This window comes from Topomyia yanbarensis, unplaced genomic scaffold (genome assembly GCF_030247195.1).
Source record: "Topomyia yanbarensis strain Yona2022 unplaced genomic scaffold, ASM3024719v1 HiC_scaffold_172, whole genome shotgun sequence".
NCBI classification, from domain to species: Eukaryota; Metazoa; Arthropoda; class Insecta; order Diptera; family Culicidae; genus Topomyia; species Topomyia yanbarensis.
Window position 1 is genome coordinate 34,474 of NW_026683352.1, and position 18,237 is coordinate 52,710.

The following is an 18,237-nucleotide window of genomic DNA, read 5'->3' on the forward strand; positions in this document are numbered from 1 at the left end:
TAAAATGCACTCTTCACTTTTTAGTCTTTTTAACCTTTTTGGTCTTACCTTTGTACGCTTACGTTTAATTTCATTTTTCTGCTCCTCCAATACTGCTTTTATAGGGGAATCGGTCAATATAATATCAAATTTTGCTTTGAAAAAGATTGGCATTTCACAAATATCAAAGTGCACATTACTCTACACTAAATTTACAACTCGGCCAACTAGTCCCGCACAGAACTCGGCCAACCTACCCCAATGTATATTTTCGAGAACAATCACGAGTTACACAAACAAATATAAGGTTACACTGGTAACCGTTATACCATTTTGTTGGGTTTTGAATATCCTTTCCAGCAGTACAAAGTTATTGGAAATCGGATGTAAATTGATTCGCGTTACACATAGTAATTTTCAGAAACAGAAATTTACTCACCAGTGCCGAAAAAGGAACAAACGTGCTCCTGTACAAACAACACCACCAAAACACCTGAAATTACGTCGGTACATTAGTGACCTAATACCCCACCAAAATCACTATAGATGTTGCTACTGCGCATAATAGCCTTTTCATAAAAGGCACTCAGCCAACCTGCCCTTTCGGCCAGCCAGCCCCGGTCACCCCATACCTGGAAAGTAGTTCCTCCACGTGTTCTTCGTAATGGATTCCACTTCTCCGAAATACGACATGAATCTTTTAATGGCCATTTTGCAACAACGTGGTGCCAAATCATGTAATTTGACTTCCACGTTTCCGTTATCCATATAAACAGGGATGTTGATTTTGGCAGTGTCACACTCAAGCACGTGTTTCAAGTTGTTTTGCGAAATGAATCTTTTCGCCTGGGCGAATTTGTTGAACGTTATCAGCACCGCGTGCCTGAGGTGATCCAACTGGATTAATCTGACTTCCGAAAACCGAAACTGCATTTTCACCTTCAGCAAATTTCCACATCACCAATACTCGGTCTTAAGCGGAAAGACCGGAAGTCAATGACCACAGTGTTAGCCTGAAGAATCACATTTTGTTGAGGAGACTCAGTCAACTTGATAGATCAACACACAAGAATAATAGTAACGGTTCCCTTTGTTCTTCAGACAATGCACACAAGAAAAAACAACTGTTTGCGCTGGCTTGGATAGTAGCAGAGAGCACACTGGTATTGTGACTGATGCCTTTGGTGGTTGAGAATAAACTTGCGAATAACTTCTGAAAAGTTCGTAATAAAATAATATAATTGTGTTGTTGAAACAAAATTTAAAATATCTCGAGAACTACTACATTTTCCAAAATTTTTGTTATAAGCATTTCGATTTAAAATGGCATTTGGAGTCATATTCGAAAAGAACATTCAATTTTTTACTGCAAATAGTATGAATTATAAAAATATATCAAAAGTATGAATTATAAAAATATATCAAAAAGTTGTGGTTAGGAAAACTTTTTATTGAAAGCTTCTCCATGATCAAAATATGCTGAAAAAGCTTCTTTCACGACTTTAAAACATTAGATTTTTGACATTTTATGATGGGGTAACGCGAGTAACTTTTTAAAAGAGCATAATCACACGAATTAACTATTTTGGTGGGAAAAAATTCCAAATATCTCGAAAACTATCACATTTTAGAAGATTTTTGTTAAAAGCATTTTAATTTAAAACGATACCTAGAATTGTACTCTGTAATAAAATTACAGTTTTGTATGTCATTCAGTATGAAATTTAAAAACATGTATGAAGTTATTGTTAGAAAAACTTTTTACCGATAAGTTCTCCATCATACAATCACATTCAAAATATTTCTTTTATCTTTAGGTTTTTGTTGACAAAATATAAAAATTAAAAAAGGGTTTTTTGCAATTTAAATTTTTAACAATTTTTTTTGTTTTTGTGAAGAACGGCAAAACATATTTTTCTCTGTATATTTTTTTCGCACAGAAATGTTCATTCCTTGTAACTCGTTCTCAGAATATTTTGCTGTATAAAATACAGCAATCGATCAATTTTTTTTTAAATTGATGCACGTGCAAATGTCTACGCCCATTCAAAAAATTACTCTTGAGTCAAAATAATCTTACTGATTGTGGAAAAAGTTTAGTCTTCTAGGCCGGTGAAACGTGTTAGCTTGAGTAAATGTTTAAAAATAGCGTTCAATAATTTCTGGTTTCACAGTTATATTAATATAACTAACACACAATTTAAAACCACTCGACTAAATCTAAAGTGGTTGTTAATGGGCCCCAAACTCCATGTGATCATAAATAACAAACTTGAAAAAAAGATTTTTTGCGGCTTATCGATGTGTGGAAAGCTAATACTAGCGAAACCCTGTAAATATCCTACAACAGATCGCAGAAGACATGGTTCCACTAGTAGTTCACTTATAGTTTGGGTCATGAATGCTTTTCTTTTTTGAAGTAGAATACTTCTGACGTTTCAATATGGGGGCACCTCTTCAAAAATTTCTGCTGAGATATGTTCCCAGTCTTCAAATGCGAATAAGTTTTGTTGTAGTAGTCGAAATCGCTATATATTTACACTATCTGATTGGAAATATGTGCACGTATATCGTATTTGATTGCATAAAATGTACGTCTACTATAGATAACGAAAATAATGTATTTTGTAAAGGTGGTAATTAACTGCATTGATTGGTCCGTACAATTCAACCAAGCAACGAGCGTTGCTAGGACTGCCTCTTTGTTATCCAATGAACTTCGTCACATATAAAAACGAAACATAAGAAAAAAAATCGTGAGTTTGCTTCCTGACTTCGTAGTAGATGTTACGTTTTGTGTCAGCTCAAACTCTTCGGTTGGAATATATTCAATGACTGCCGCCAAGCATCATTCCATTCAATGATGCACAGGCGTAGCAGTTTCATGATCAGCACACACCGCAGAAAAAGTAGAACGCTCTTTTTTCGGAGTTCAATAAACGGATTGCAAATGTGCACGTGCGAAGGGGTGGTTGGGAGCGAGAGACCCCGCCCTCTTGCTCTTTAAATTATGCGTGGCGGGCTCAGATAAATCATCATTTTATTAATTGTCTTTTGGCAACCGGTATTGCGATTGACGATGACTATTTGACTAGCATTGGTTGTTGTATTGTGCGAAGGAGATGATGTTGGCTTGTTGGATACTGATATATGTTTCTGCTGTTGATTTTATACTCGGGGCAAACTGGGACAACTTTTTACATATCAGCTATAACGGTGGGCGAAAATTTATTGTTTTCACAAAATTTCGGAACGAAGCGAAACGAAATTTTTCGCAAACTTTGCGAAACGAAACGTTAAGAAAAGTTTCGCTTAAATTCGCAAATTTCGCCGAAGTTTTGCGAATTTTTTTTGTCTGTATCGCAAAGTTTGCGAAACTTTTCGAAATTTATCAAATTCAATTAATTTTAGAATTCTATAACTGTTTCTTGGTTAAATCGATTTTACACAAAAATGATAACGATTTATCTATGGAAAGGTACAGTTCGAAAAGTAATGATCTACACTTTCCAAAAATGTGTAACATGGGTAGATCAAATATTAATTTATCTAGGTTTCTAGCGACTAAGCTGTAATAAGTATAATTTTTGACCATTCTTAATTTTTTTTTTATTTCGACTGTGCTCGCTTGTAGCCCTACGTGTGATTTTATATAATTGGCTAGAGAACATGATTTGAACAGTTTATTGATTGTAGAGTAAGGTGGGGCAAAAGTGCGCAACCAATAACTTTAGTAAAATAACTATTGGTAGAAAAGCACTAGAAAATCGGCATGATTACAAATTAATACTCTCATCACACATCTTCAAAACGTAATACTAGATATCTCTTGGTTTTGCTTGTAATCCTAGAAATAGTTATTTTCATATGAATACTCAAATGCGCACATTTGTCTCATTGTCGGGGCAAGAGTGCGCATTGCACGGGGCAAAAGTACGTACAGCTTAAATAGCCAATTTATTTCCGCCCATAAATTAAACTAATCAATTTTAGGATATCCATCCCCTCTTACTCTTCCTTCATAACTAAAAATTACCCCTCCCTCTACCTCGGTTGATGTTGTTCAGTTTTCCATTATGTTGAAAAAACTTGGATGTTTCATCTTTTAGACAATGTGGTTCATGATCAAACTGTCACCCCTGGTAACATCATTATTTGTCATAGTTTGGTAGATCACTACAAGAATTCTTGCGAATATGCTATTTATATTGGAAATACATCTTTATTTACATATTCATAGTATTTTGGTTCTTTTTTAATTACTCTGAGCTTTCGGCACTCTATATTTTTTCTTGGAACCAGTTATGCTGATGCTTTTGTTCCTAAACCGCTCATATCAGTCGTAATTTGACCGGTGAGCTCGCAGTTATTGAAGATGCTGGTCCGTTCTTTAAATCATGGCAGAATTAGTTCAATATAAAAAGCTTCACTCGCGTCTTTTGATTTGGGGCGGATATGCTATGCGCATTTTTACCCCACTGTCAGTTTTTTAACTAATTCAATTGTTACGAAAATTACTGAATTTTTTTCATGAAATCAAATATATTTCGCAACGAACCATATGTTGAAGATTTTTAGGGTACTGTAGTTTTATAGATCCTGATTTATTCAAACAGCCAATTTATGATTTCCAAAATTCAGAAAATAATATCAATTCAGCGAAAAATGGTCCTTCCCCCTTAATTTCAAGGCACTATATTCAAACCTTTCATGTTTATATGTGCGATTAGTTGACTTAATGATACACTAAATCCATACAAAGTTGCCAGGTTCTATGCGCGCTTTTACCGCACCTTACTCTATTGATCGGGCAATTTTCACACGAGATATTGACCAAAAACCAAAGGAAGAATGAAATTGGATATTACGAAATAATTTTGTGTTTGTGCTCAGTGACCTAAAATGGGCCTAGACTAGTATAATGGATGATACATATTTGCAGTCTTCGAAAAGCTTTGAATAAAACATGATGAAATAATTTCTGGAAATCCTGTAGCTGTAGGTCTTGTAACTGTAATAGAAGTTCCAGTAGGAAGAATTCCACAAAATGCTCTTCAAACCTAATCTTTTTATCCTAAGAAATTTCATTTTACCCGTTTGAAGTTATGATGTGTGGAAAAGGTAGATTTTTCGAGTTAATTTTTTATAATCTAACAGTTATTATCTGAAAACAAATACTTGTTGCGTCATTAAATTTAGATTGACGAGCATATGTTTAAAAAATAAATATCGAGCCTCAAAAAAGGCTTAGATCGGGGCGGGCATAGCGTAGTTGGTCTTGAACACAATTCAGCTGTGTTCGTGTCCCAACCCCGCACGTAGGGTTAGAACTTTTTTCAACCTGTAAAAGAGGCAAATGACTAAGGTTAAAACCTCTATAATCTAAACAAAAAAGGCTTAGATGTAACAGTTCAGAATTCGCTAGAACCCAAATAAATGTGTTATAATTTTCTTTTGCTGGATTGTTTCTTTGGCCGAGTATGTCTTGGGCTCACTAGAAAAGAGATAATTGCTTTAATAATGTATATGGCTTTTCCTGACATTTTTTACAAATATGCAGTGACACATTTTAGAAAAATGTTTTTAATCTCCGATCGCCTACCATTAGTTACAAACATTTTGCATAGTTGGACACATTCTACTATGCAAAAGTATCAAAAAAATAACTTTCCTTATATTAAAAAGTTTTTGAAAAATTTCGCAATAGTTCGCAAATGTTTTCGTCAAAAAAGAGTTTCGTGTTGCGAACAACATCTACTATTGAAATTTCGTTCCGTTTCGTATCGTTAAGAGAATACGGAAGAGTTACTCGTTTCGTTTCGTACCGCATAGACCAGAATCGCGTTTCGCCTCCACTTTATCAATTATGTATATGCTGCTATAAACACAGTTTTATAACGATCCATAGAACCAGATTAATTGTATGACTGCTGCATGTATGACGGGATTTGTACATCCACATTAACACCGGTTTACTTTATGTTCGGTTAAATGATTTTACTTATTTCGCAGTTCAACTAGTGAAATGCTCCATTAAAAGTAATGTCCTGGCACTACATTCGTTGTAGGTTATTATCATACGTGGCAATTGCAGGGTTACTGCAAAAGCTTCTCGCTAAGAAACCTGCTTGGTGAAGGTTTGAAAATATTATGTTCACCTTCTCTCTCTAATGCTGACATTCCACGCGCAAATGCCTTTCTGCTGGTTCTTATTTGTAGAGTGAGTTCAGCTTACAGAATGTCCAAAAACTATTTATTATCCGATTTGGTCCTTAATTTACTTTATTTGTACATGCCATACTTTAAAGTGCTACGCATGTGTCTCGGGTGCACGTTTGAAATTTTCGAGGTATCACCAAGATTCCATTTGCACAAACGCATCGCAAGTGATTTATGTGAATGTAATGCAAGCGTAGGTAGGGGTAGATGGTGTAAAATACAACCCATATAATCATAACTTAGCTATAGATCATCAATAAGGATAATTTAACTCATGATATCATTTAGCCAAAATTTTACTCTGAAATCATAATCGCTTTGCAAAATATTCAGAAACAGGAAAAATATTCTATTTTTCAGAATCATTATAAATTGCTCTTTGAAAAATGGGCAGGGCAAAACGCACCTGTGCGGGGGTAATATGCACCACAACAACGGGGCACAATACATCATAACAAATATCGAAATAGATGATTTTAATGCAGAAGATAGCAAAAAATCAGCATTCGAATTAATAGTCTAAATGTATTCTTCTTCACTTCGGTTATGTCTCTGACATTACCTACCCATCTTTTTTTCCAATGGCAGTTACACGCATTCCATGCAATTAGCTGGATTTTTGACTAATCTCTTTTTTGAAGTTTGATAAATGAAATTGTCCAACAAGTTCTTTGATTCGGTTCAACATTCAAAACAGTAGGGTAATTTCGGGAGTGATGCCGCGTCGGGTGAGATGCCGCACTTTCTATATCTCGTATAAAGGGTAACTTTTATACGGTAATATGATATTGTCAGTTTGTCTTTCGAAGAATTACAATACTGGAGATGTAAAATAATCCTTATTATTAACTCACGAAAATTTTACTAAACGTTTGTGTGCGTCCAGTTACATCACGGAGTGCCGAAAGTAAAGGAGACCGGGGCTAGTTGGCGGTGTTTTCAGTTTTCATTTTTTACCGCTTTGGATTTGGTAGATCTTGCAAAATAGAACACGTTGCATGAAAGGGCCGACTGTTGGCAACATCTCTGAATTTTATGAAAATGTTTCATACGTTGTCTTTATTTCTAGAGACAAAAATATGTGACGCGCAAAAGCCGCCAACTTACCCCAGCCCCCGGGGTAAGTTGGCGGTATGTGTGGGGTAAGATGGCGGAATGCCAAAAAATAAGAAACCAAATGGAAATTCGATTACATCAGTGGTCCTTTTGAAATGTTCCGATTGTCTTTTCAATAAAACTATATATTATTCGACACTTTTCATTATATTTCTCAATACCCCGTCATTTTGACTTTGACGCGTACTCCATATTCAAAAGCAAATTTTTGAAATTCTTCAGGCGATTGGCCGAAATAATTGTCCCCTGCATTGACTAGAGACACAAGTAAAAGTTTCTCATACTTTGGAGTGAATTCCGGAAATGAAAATATTTGATGACTATTTTTGCACTGTAAATAGTACCGCCAACTTGCCCCGTGTGCGTCACCGCCAACTTACCCCAACCGCACTTTTTATAAAAAGGATTTAAAAAATTACTTTTGTGTATGAATAGGTGTAATATTTATACGGATACTGAAAGCTCTTTTCAAGCACTATCCAAAAATATAATCATTCAGGGAATATATTGAAAACCACCTTAAATAACACAAAATATTTAAAATTAAGAAAATTTACAAAGTATGCTCAAAAACACAATATTGTTGTTTAAAATGTTTTACAAAATGTTTTACAACAAAAACACATTGGATTATGCGTTTCACATTACTTGAGATTCACAACGAGAGACAGCGCTTTATGTCTAATAGAAACGGAGAAAAGGGGATTCCGCCAACTTACCCCAACCGCCAACTAGGCCCGGGGCTCCCCTACCAGTACCAGTACCACATTAAAATTTTGTTTTTTTTAATTGTTCGATTTGTTTTTGGTAAATCATGTATCGGTTGAATAGCTGGGACCTTTTAGAAGGCATTCTGATCATGAGCACGGTCATCCATAATTTCAGAGGAAAATGCCGTCGCACAGTGTTTCCAGATAGGCAAAAACGTGATCGAAGACCGCGAAAAAACAATTTTCGAGCTATAGTGTCTTCAGCAAAGTTTGTCTACAAAATATTCCCCATCTTATTAAAGTATTAGTGTTGTGATTAATCCCCCTAAAACTGAGAAGCAAATTTTTGTTTGGTCATTTATGAAAATAATAAAAAACTGTATTCAGCAAAGTTGTAGGGAATATAATAAGAAACAACTTTGCTGAAGAGACTATGTAGGGGAACTGGGGGTAAGACAGACATGTTTAGGATATACTCAAATATAACATAGCAAAAGCTTATTTTTGTCAACATGTAATACTCTATTTTGTAGCTCCATGTGTTGGTTTTCGAATGTTCAGAGGGATTATGTTTCAATAAATCAATAAATATACTTTTTTAAAGAAATAGAAAACGAAGAAATTTCTGCATTTTTTGCAGACTGCAGGTGAAACGGAAATATGGTGGGGGTAAAACGGACATGTTGGAGATATGATGATCACGACACGAAGTGGTATAATTTACTGTTTCTAGCGGATGCTTTTGAACAAACTGTGGTTATATGTGCAATTCGAGATGAAAAATTACGTTTCGGTGTCTAATTTAGAGTTGAAGTAAATGATGTATTTTCTAATCTCGTTTTTGCCGTTGTCATAATGAGAGCTATAGAATAACTTCCAACGATCAATTATTATATAAAACAGGTAAGTTATATATTAAAAGTGCCATTAGTAACATCAGTTCCTCTATTGCACACAGCCAGAGTGTGGAACCTGCACGAAATCGTCTACCTTTTGCAAGTTGTAGGAATTTTTATATTTAGCGTTTGTCACATTCACGTACATCCTGCAGTCTACTGAATGTCAGACTTCAATTAGCTGGACGGTTTTCCACGTTTAACGGCTAGACTTTCATTTCCATACGCGAGGCATTTTCCTATAGGGATGAATCAATCGAATTAATTCAGACTGTCTGTCTTGCCCCGCAAGCACACATATTTTTTAAACGATTGTACTTATTCACTCATAAATCAACTTTGCTGTTATTTTCAATGAAGTCGTCACTTAAAAGTTACATTACCGAAATAAAAGAAAAAATCCGTGAAAAATTTAATTTTTTGTACAATGAACCTTTAAGGGACCACTTCAATGGAAAAAATCCGTTGACAAAGAAAATATCCTAGGAATACTGTTGGTAACTTTGATTGATTTGACAAAACATGCCAAGTAAATATCTAGCGTTTCATTTGGAAATGTCGTTTTTCACAATTGTTTATAACATATTACAACATGCGAGCATTACTCATCAACAAACATGGAGTGCAAAAATAGGATTACATCCTCTAATTTGGGTAGTGCGTTACTGAAGCATCATCTGGCTTATTCATTATGATTAGGGTTACCATATCAGGCGAGTAAAATGCAGGACGATCGAAAGAGTAACCACCCCCCCCCCCCCTCCCCCTCGGTTATTTTAGCTCTGCCAGAATGCCATTCGAATTTTAGCTACACCCCAGACAGCGAAAGTTTCAAGCTATTGTTGGAGATATTTGCAATCCTCAATTGAACGGATGAAACGAAGTTTTCGGCACTAAATATAGGTCCTTGAAGTAAAGCAGAAACATCAGCGGTCCCAAGTATCTTCCCCGGGCTATTCCTAGCGTAGAAGTAAATATGGGTTTCTCACTCTATCTATTGATCTGTGGTGATGGTCAACCGGTGAATTGTTAATGAATACAAGTAGGCTATACACAGTAAAAAATGACAGCTCTATCATGTCAAATTGTTTTTTCGTATCAAAATATGCTATTGATGCGTTGGTTCATGCATGTGCATAGTAATCTTTCAATATTTGTGTCTCAAAAGAATCAATATTGAATTCTGACCACGATTGAACAAAATGCACCCAGTGCATACTAACTGTTTCAATTTCCCTGGTGATGCTGATGTGAATGTAAACAAAAGTTTACTTTCACAAAATTTTCAGGCAGGAAATTTTGATTTTTAGACGGTTTGGCCGGATTCTGGTGCAATGAAAAGCTTTCTTTGGGTGTTGCAAAGGAATCAAGGTGAGTTGAGTACTATCTTTTTGGTAGTGGCTAAGATAAACTATCCAGACAGCTGTAGCATCAGAAAACGCTGTGTCGTTTCAATCTGTACTAGGCCTCTGGCTTTCTGGACAGGATATCTTTGCTAAATAAATACAATAATTTCACATTCATTCTAAAATATTCTCTATGCTTTGTTTAAGGTATTGAAGCGAATTGAATGCAGGCCACGCAGTATGTATGACGGAAAAAATAATTATATGTAGCAAGTAAATGTTCACAGTTTATTTTGAAGCGGTCCGTTAAACCAGATGGTAATCAATGTTTGCTGAAATTTTACACGTTTAATAGTAGTCAAAGCATACTGAGTGTTTCATAATCCAAAGTTATTCATAATAATTGGGTGCACATATAAATCGTTTGAATTTTAAAAGTTATATGCCTAAAATAACCATGCGTCCATCATACCCCACCAGACCGTCTTACCCACAGTTCCCCTATCTATCTTTTGATTTTAATACACATTTGTGGAGTTTTCTATGATACACCCCTGAAAATCACTTTTTTCAAAACAACTTTTCAGGGTGATTTTTTAGAATTTCAAAATGTTCTAAGATTTTGTTCGGCATAAGAAAATACACAATTTTTGTCATACATGTTTATTTCAATCTCAAATATCTGTGGAGTTATCGAAAGTTTTAACACTTCAATCCGCAAATTTCCGCAGACAAAGCGATATTTATTCGAATCTATAAAGCAAACGCTTTCAAATCCAGCGATAACTATTTGTCGCATACTGTCTCTTGCATGCAAAAACATATTCAAAAACCGGTTCTAATCCATCTAGTGGTGCAATTGTGCCTGTCTCATTTATTCAAACTACGATTCCATGACTGATTATGTTTAATATAATGGTGGAACTGTCTATTAGATATTCAGTGCGATTTACACATACGTACAATGAATCGACAGCTACGAACTTGAGTTGCAATGTGTCGACGCTGAATCACTACAAACCAGCGGCGGATCCAGGAGGAGGGCTCGGGAGTTTGGACCCCGCCAAAAATTTTCAACTTGTTAAGAAATTTTAAATTAGTCTCTCAACTCAACATCATTTCAAACCAAATTTTCCACTGGTTTTTCAGACCCACTAGGAAAGTTTATTCTAGAGGAATTAGAAAATTTTATTCGCGTGGTGGAGTACTTGCTGAGGGAAGGGCGGTTTAGGAAAGGGTGGTGCGTAATGTGGGGGGTGCCCCTCACCGTATCCCCCTAACTACGACCCTGTTAAAATACAGAAAACCTATGCAAGTCAACAAAAATATTAAGGATTAAGTTGACGATGTTCAGAGTGATTGCATAACCTTTCTAGAAAGGCAAAAATGTGAATTTGCTGGGTGTACGCACTCTTAAACCCGTAGCTCCGGAATCGGAACTCGGAATCTAATGAATTTCAATAGCAGCCTATGAGAAAGTTGTACCTTTCATTTGAGACTAAGTTTAATGAAATCGGTTCAGCCATCTCCGAGTAACCGATGTGCTTATTTTTGGTCACATACATACATACATACATACATATATACATACATACACACACATACATACGCACACAGACATTTGCCGAATTCAACGAACTGAGTCGAATGATATATGACGGACGGCCCCCGGGCCGGGATTAGGTTGACGATGTTCAGAGTGATTGCATAACCTTTCTATAGGAAAAGGCAAAAAAGTGAATTTGCTGTGTGTCCACACTCTTAAACCCGTAACTCCGGAATCGGAACTCAGAATTTAATGAAATTCAATAGCAGCCTATGGCATGTAACAACTTTGTACCTTTCATTTGAGAATAAGTTTGATGAAATCGGCTCAGCCATCTGCGAGTAACCGATGTGCTTATTTTTGGTCACATACATACATACACACACATACATACGCACACACACAAACATTAGCCGAATTCGACGAACTGAGTCGTATGGTATATGACAGACGACCCCCCGGGCCGGGATTAGGTTGACGATGTTCAGAGTGATTGCATAACCTTTTCTATAGGAGAAAGCCAAAAACGACTATTAAACACTTTTAAAATGCCATTCAAAAATTACATCATACAATTAAGGGTAAAGGAGGAAGTATGAAGCATGTTGCTACATGGGGGAGAGGTTGTATTTTCTTATGCCGAACAAAATCTTAGAACATTTTGAAATTCTAAAAAATCACCCTGAAAAGTTATTTTGAAAAAAGTGATTTTCAGGGGTGTATCATAGAAAACTCCACAAATGTGTAGTAAATTCAAAAGATAGATACATAGTCTCTTCAGCAAAGTTGTGTCTTATTATATTCGCTACAACTTTTCCGAATACATTTTTTTATTATTTTCATTAATGACCCAACAAAAATTTGCTTCTCAGCTTTAGGGGGCTAATCAGCAAACTAATACTTTAACAAGATGGGGAATATTTTATAGACAAACTTTGCTGAAGACACTATAGCTCGAAAATCGTTTTTTTCGCGGTCAAAACAATTTCGATCACGTTTTTACCTATTTGGAAACACTGTGCGTCGTGCGGCATCTCTCCCATACAATTGGGAGAGATGCCGCATCAAAAATGCGGTTGAGATGCCGCACTCGATGCCGGAGGATCCATAGCTAAAAAGTATTTTTTTCACATCGGAATGTCATTAAATGAACATTTGCGTTAGGTATAGGTTATTAATAAGGTATATCCACAAACTAACGGACCTAACACAGTGACATATAGGATTATCAGTCTATTTATCTATATATTTAAACGGGCGATACGTATCTAAGTATTAGTTACTTCGGTTTATCCTTTAAATTTTCAGGCACTAATTTTAGTGAACTTGATTTGTAGTGATGTCAATCTTGGGATAAAAATGAAAATTTCAACGAATTGATGCTTTTTAAACATGAAACTTTCAAGAACAAACCTAAGTTATATAAATTCATTTTTGGGAGAAACAACCAAAAACTGGTTTTAAGGAAATCCTACCAACACATAGATATAAATCGCTTGCATAAACATATAAATAAATAGTAACCTTAATTAAATTACTCCAACTTAACCGTTGGACAAGGTTGCAAAAAAAAAATTAAAATGTTGTATAAAAAATGTTTGTAGGATTTAATCTCTCGAAAAACCTCTTACACCCAGATGAGCAAGAGGTTTTTCGAGAGATTAAAAGATATAGATTCAGGTTCAGGTGGTACCCAACGACATTGTTTGCCATTTTCATATAAAACTCGGCTAATTATATACACTTTAAAACTCTACTACTATAATTACCGAAAACCCGATGTATTCAATATTAACCAATATGGGGTCCTCCATCATTGGGTTATATGAGATTTATCTTTCTAGTATGCTTGAAGTGAATCATCTATGGTAACTGAATTTACCAACTGATTAGTTTGACCCAGTTCATAATACTTTTGTCTACCAGGGGACTAAAGTGTATTTCGCATTGATTTTTGATATTTCAATTCATGCAAATCCACATGTCTTCTGGCTAGCGCATCCTCGTCGATACTGAGTTACGGAGGCCCGGTCTAGGTTGCGGCGCTGGAGCCATAGCAAATCGAGTAAAGCTGAGTAGCACGTTCAGGTTCGTGGGTATTGCGGGTCGCGAGCGCGTACATGGCTATCTCATCAGAGGCAATCTGCGCTATCGCTGGAATGATCCTTGTCGACATCATCCTAGTGGAAGATGACGAATGCTATAAACGGAAGGGAACCAGGGAAACGATGAGAGCTGACTCGATGATTGGGACTCGCCGGAAAACAGAAAGTAGACTCTCAGACTCATTCCGGTTCCCTTGGCATGGGTAAATAGGAGGCATGGTGAAGTAATATTCTATTTGACACTGTTCCTATCCGGTCATGGTTGTTTTAAACGGTACCTACATCAGTTCAAACACGCTGTGCCACCCTTTTGTTCGGAAAGCCCAAAAGTCGAGGAAACACCGGAGCATGTGGTCCTAGTCTGTTTTAGATTTGACGAAGCGCGCAGGGAGATACCTTCTCTTAACTAGAATATTGAGGCAAAGATGGCACATGGAATGCCGTCAGCAGAGTAGTGAGACTAATACTGTCAGAACTTCAGAGAATGTGATGAACAGAACAACGAGCTGGCAATACCAACTAGAAAGATATAGGCGACATGGGCGAGTGGTTCAAGTTGGTTATAAACACTGCGAGTGAGGGCCGTGAAGGGACGCAAACTAGGTCTTATGTCTCCTCTAGATCGGTTCACGTCCCATCCCCGCAACACCAACCAGTAGTTTTACGTCGGTTAAAATTCTTGCAAGGGTGGCTATGAAGAGATGCGAGTCAAGCTTCATCATTTCCAGATCGGTTCACGTCTCGACGGGTTCCAACATTGACAACGGTCCTAGGGTCGACCGGTTACGTATCAAGGGTTGGATAGTGTCCTGTTTCGCTTCCGGCTCAAGGACAGCTGGGAGATAATGACAGTAAGACTAATTATGTCTGAGCCCCAGCGCAGCGAAGAAACGATCATTATGTTGAGGACACTAACAAGCATTCACTTCGGTTAGAAATTCCTGTGAGGGTGGCTTCGAAGGGATTAGGGTTAGGTTTACGGTATCGCTGGATCGGTTGACATCTCGACGGGTTCCGACGTTTGCGACGGCAGTTGCCATTGGACCGGTAACGCAGTAAGTTGTACGTGGGTAGAAAAAATAAGAAAAACATTTTAAGAAACTAATAAATAAAATGAAAAAAAGAATAAAAATAAAAAGAAAACACACGGCATACAGGTGCAGTCGAGGAGCCAAGGGGTTCCAGAAAAAAAAATGGGACAAGAGCACAATCTCTTTCCGAAGTCGGTGGTCCTGGGAGGAAGAGGATACGGTGATGCAGCAGGTTGAGGTTTAGTCGGTAGGCTTGCTGGAGAAAGAGCTGCAGTAAAAATCCGACATTACCACGGTCAAGTCGGTGGTGGTCTCTTTTGAATATTCCTCCTTGATAATAAGAAAAATACACACATAAAGATATTGTCCCAATTTGTCGAGCTGAATTTATTTGGTATATAAGACCCGGCCCTCCGGGCCTTGAAAGAATTATTCAAAGTTTAAACGAATCCTATACATCCTTTGCAATCCTATACATTCCTTTACAAGAAATGTAAAAAGTTTAAATAAATAAAACTCATCACGATAAACAACATACAACTTTTTTGATAAATTTTATCGAAATAAATCTTTGGAAAATGGCAATATTTCCATGTGACTTCTGCCAGTGGTTCCGGTTGGAATTTTAATTAATGAAATAGCTTAAATTCCTGGTTTGTTTCTCGTTTCTTTTCGTTTAGGGTGATTTGGGGAGAGATGCCGCACTTTTTCAAAAATCGATCCTGCATCAAAGTAAACCATTCAATATTGCAAGTTTCTATAATACTGTGAAATGTTTTTGTCATGAAAAAAAATTCATCAAATTTCCATGAACATTAAAAAAGGTCATTGCAGGAGAGATGCCGCATGTGCAGGTGAGATGCCGCACCATGGTCACAAACTGAAAAATGAAGAACAAAAGTATTTTTAGCTATCGTTGATGTTTTTGTGATTAGGGGTATCCAGCTGAGTTTCATGAAGTTGGATTACACCTATAAATCGGCCAGCACCTTCATTTTTCTTAAGAGGGTAATACCAATCCTACAAACATTTTTTATTCAACGTTTTAAATTTTTTTTGCAACTTTGTCCAACGGTTAAGTTGGAGTAATTTAATTAAGGTTACTATTTATTTATATGTTTATGCAAGCGATTTATTCCTATGTGTTGGTAGGATTTCCTTAAAACCAGTTTTTGGTTGTTTCTCCCAACAATGAATTTATATAACTTAAGTTTGTTCTTGAAAGATTCATGTTTAAAAAGCATCAATTCGTTGAAATTTTCATTTTTATCCCAAGATTGACATCACCACAAATCAATACGTTCACTAAAAATAGTGCCTGAAAATTTAAAGGATAAACCGAAGTAACTAATACTTAGATACGTATCGCCCGTTTAAATATATAGATAAATAGACTGATAATCCTATATGTCACTGTGTTAGGTCCGTTAGTTTGTGGATATACCTTATTAATAACCTATACCTAACGCAAATGTTCATTTAATGACATTCCGATGTGAAAAAAATACTTTTTAGCTATGGATCCTCCGGCATCGAGTGCGGCATCTCACCCTCAATTTTGATGCGGCATCTCTCCCAATTGTATGGGAGAGATGCCGCACGACGCACAGTGTTTCCAAATAAGCAAAAACGTGATCGAAATTGTTTTGACCGCGAAAAAAACGATTTTCGAGCTATGGTGTCTTCAGCAAAGTTTGTCTATAAAATATTCCCCATCTTGTTAAAGTATTAGTTTGCTGATTAGCCCCCTAAAGCTGAGAAGCAAATTTTTGTTGGGTCATTTATGAAAATAATAAAAAACTGCATTCAGAAAAGTTGTAGGGAATATAATAAGAAACAACTTTGCTGAAGAAACTATGTCTCTATCTTTTAATTTTACTACACATTTGTGGAGTTTGATACACCCCTGAAAATCACTTTTTTTCAAAATAACTTTTCAGGGTGATTTTTCAGAATTTCAAAATGTTCTAAGATTTTGTTCGGCATAAGAAAATACAACCTCTCCCCCATGTAGCAACATACTTCATACTTCCTCCTTTACCCTTAATTGTATGATGTAATTTTTGAATGGCATTTTAAAAGTGTTTAATAGTCGTTTTTGGCTTTCTCCTATAGAAAAGGTTATGCAATCACTCTGAACATCGTCAACCTAATCCCGGCCCGGGGGGTCGTCTGTCATATACCATACGACTCAGTTCGTCGAATTCGGCTAATGTTTGTGTGTGTGCGTATGTATGTGTGTGTATGTATGTATGTGACCAAAAATAAGCACATCGGTTACTCGCAGATGGCTGAGCCGATTTCATCAAACTTAGTCTCAAATGAAAGGTACAAAGTTGTTACATGTCATAGGCTGCTATTGAATTTCATTAAATTCTGAGTTCCGATTCCGGAGTTACGGGTTTAAGAGTGTGGACACACAGCAAATTCACTTTTTTGCCTTTTCCTATAGAAAGGTTATGCAATCACTCTGAACATCGTCAACCTAATCCCGGCCCGGGGGCCGTCCGTCATATATCATTCGACTCAGTTCGTTGAATTCGGCAAATGTCTGTGTGCGTATGTATGTGTGTGTATGTATGTATATATGTATGTATGTATGTATGTATGTGACCAAAAATAAGCACATCGGTTACTCGGAGATGGCTGAACCGATTTCATTAAACTTAGTCTCAAATGAAAGGTACAACTTTCTCATAGGCTGCTATTGAAATTCATTAGATTCCGAGTTCCGATTCCGGAGCTACGGGTTTAAGAGTGCGTACACCCAGCAAATTCACATTTTTGCCTTTCTAGAAAGGTTATGCAATCACTCTGAACATCGTCAACTTAATCCTTAATATTTTTGTTGACTTGCATAGGTTTTCTGTATTTTAACAGGGTCGTAGTTAGGGGGATACGGTGAGGGGCACCCCCCACATTACGCACCACCCTTTCCTAAACCGCCCTTCCCTCAGCAAGTACTCCACCACGCGAATAAAATTTTCTAATTCCTCTAGAATAAACTTTCCTAGTGGGTCTGAAAAACCAGTGGAAAATTTGGTTTGAAATGATGTTGAGTTGAGAGACTAATTTAAAATTTCTTAACAAGTTGAAAATTTTTGGCGGGGTCCAAACTCCCGAACCCTCCTCCTGGATCCGCCGCTGGTTTGTAGTGATTCAGCGTCGACACATTGCAACTCAAGTTCGTAGCTGTCGATTCATTGTACGTATGTGTAAATCGCACTGAATATCTAATAGACAGTTCCACCATTATATTAAACATAATCAGTCATGGAATCGTAGTTTG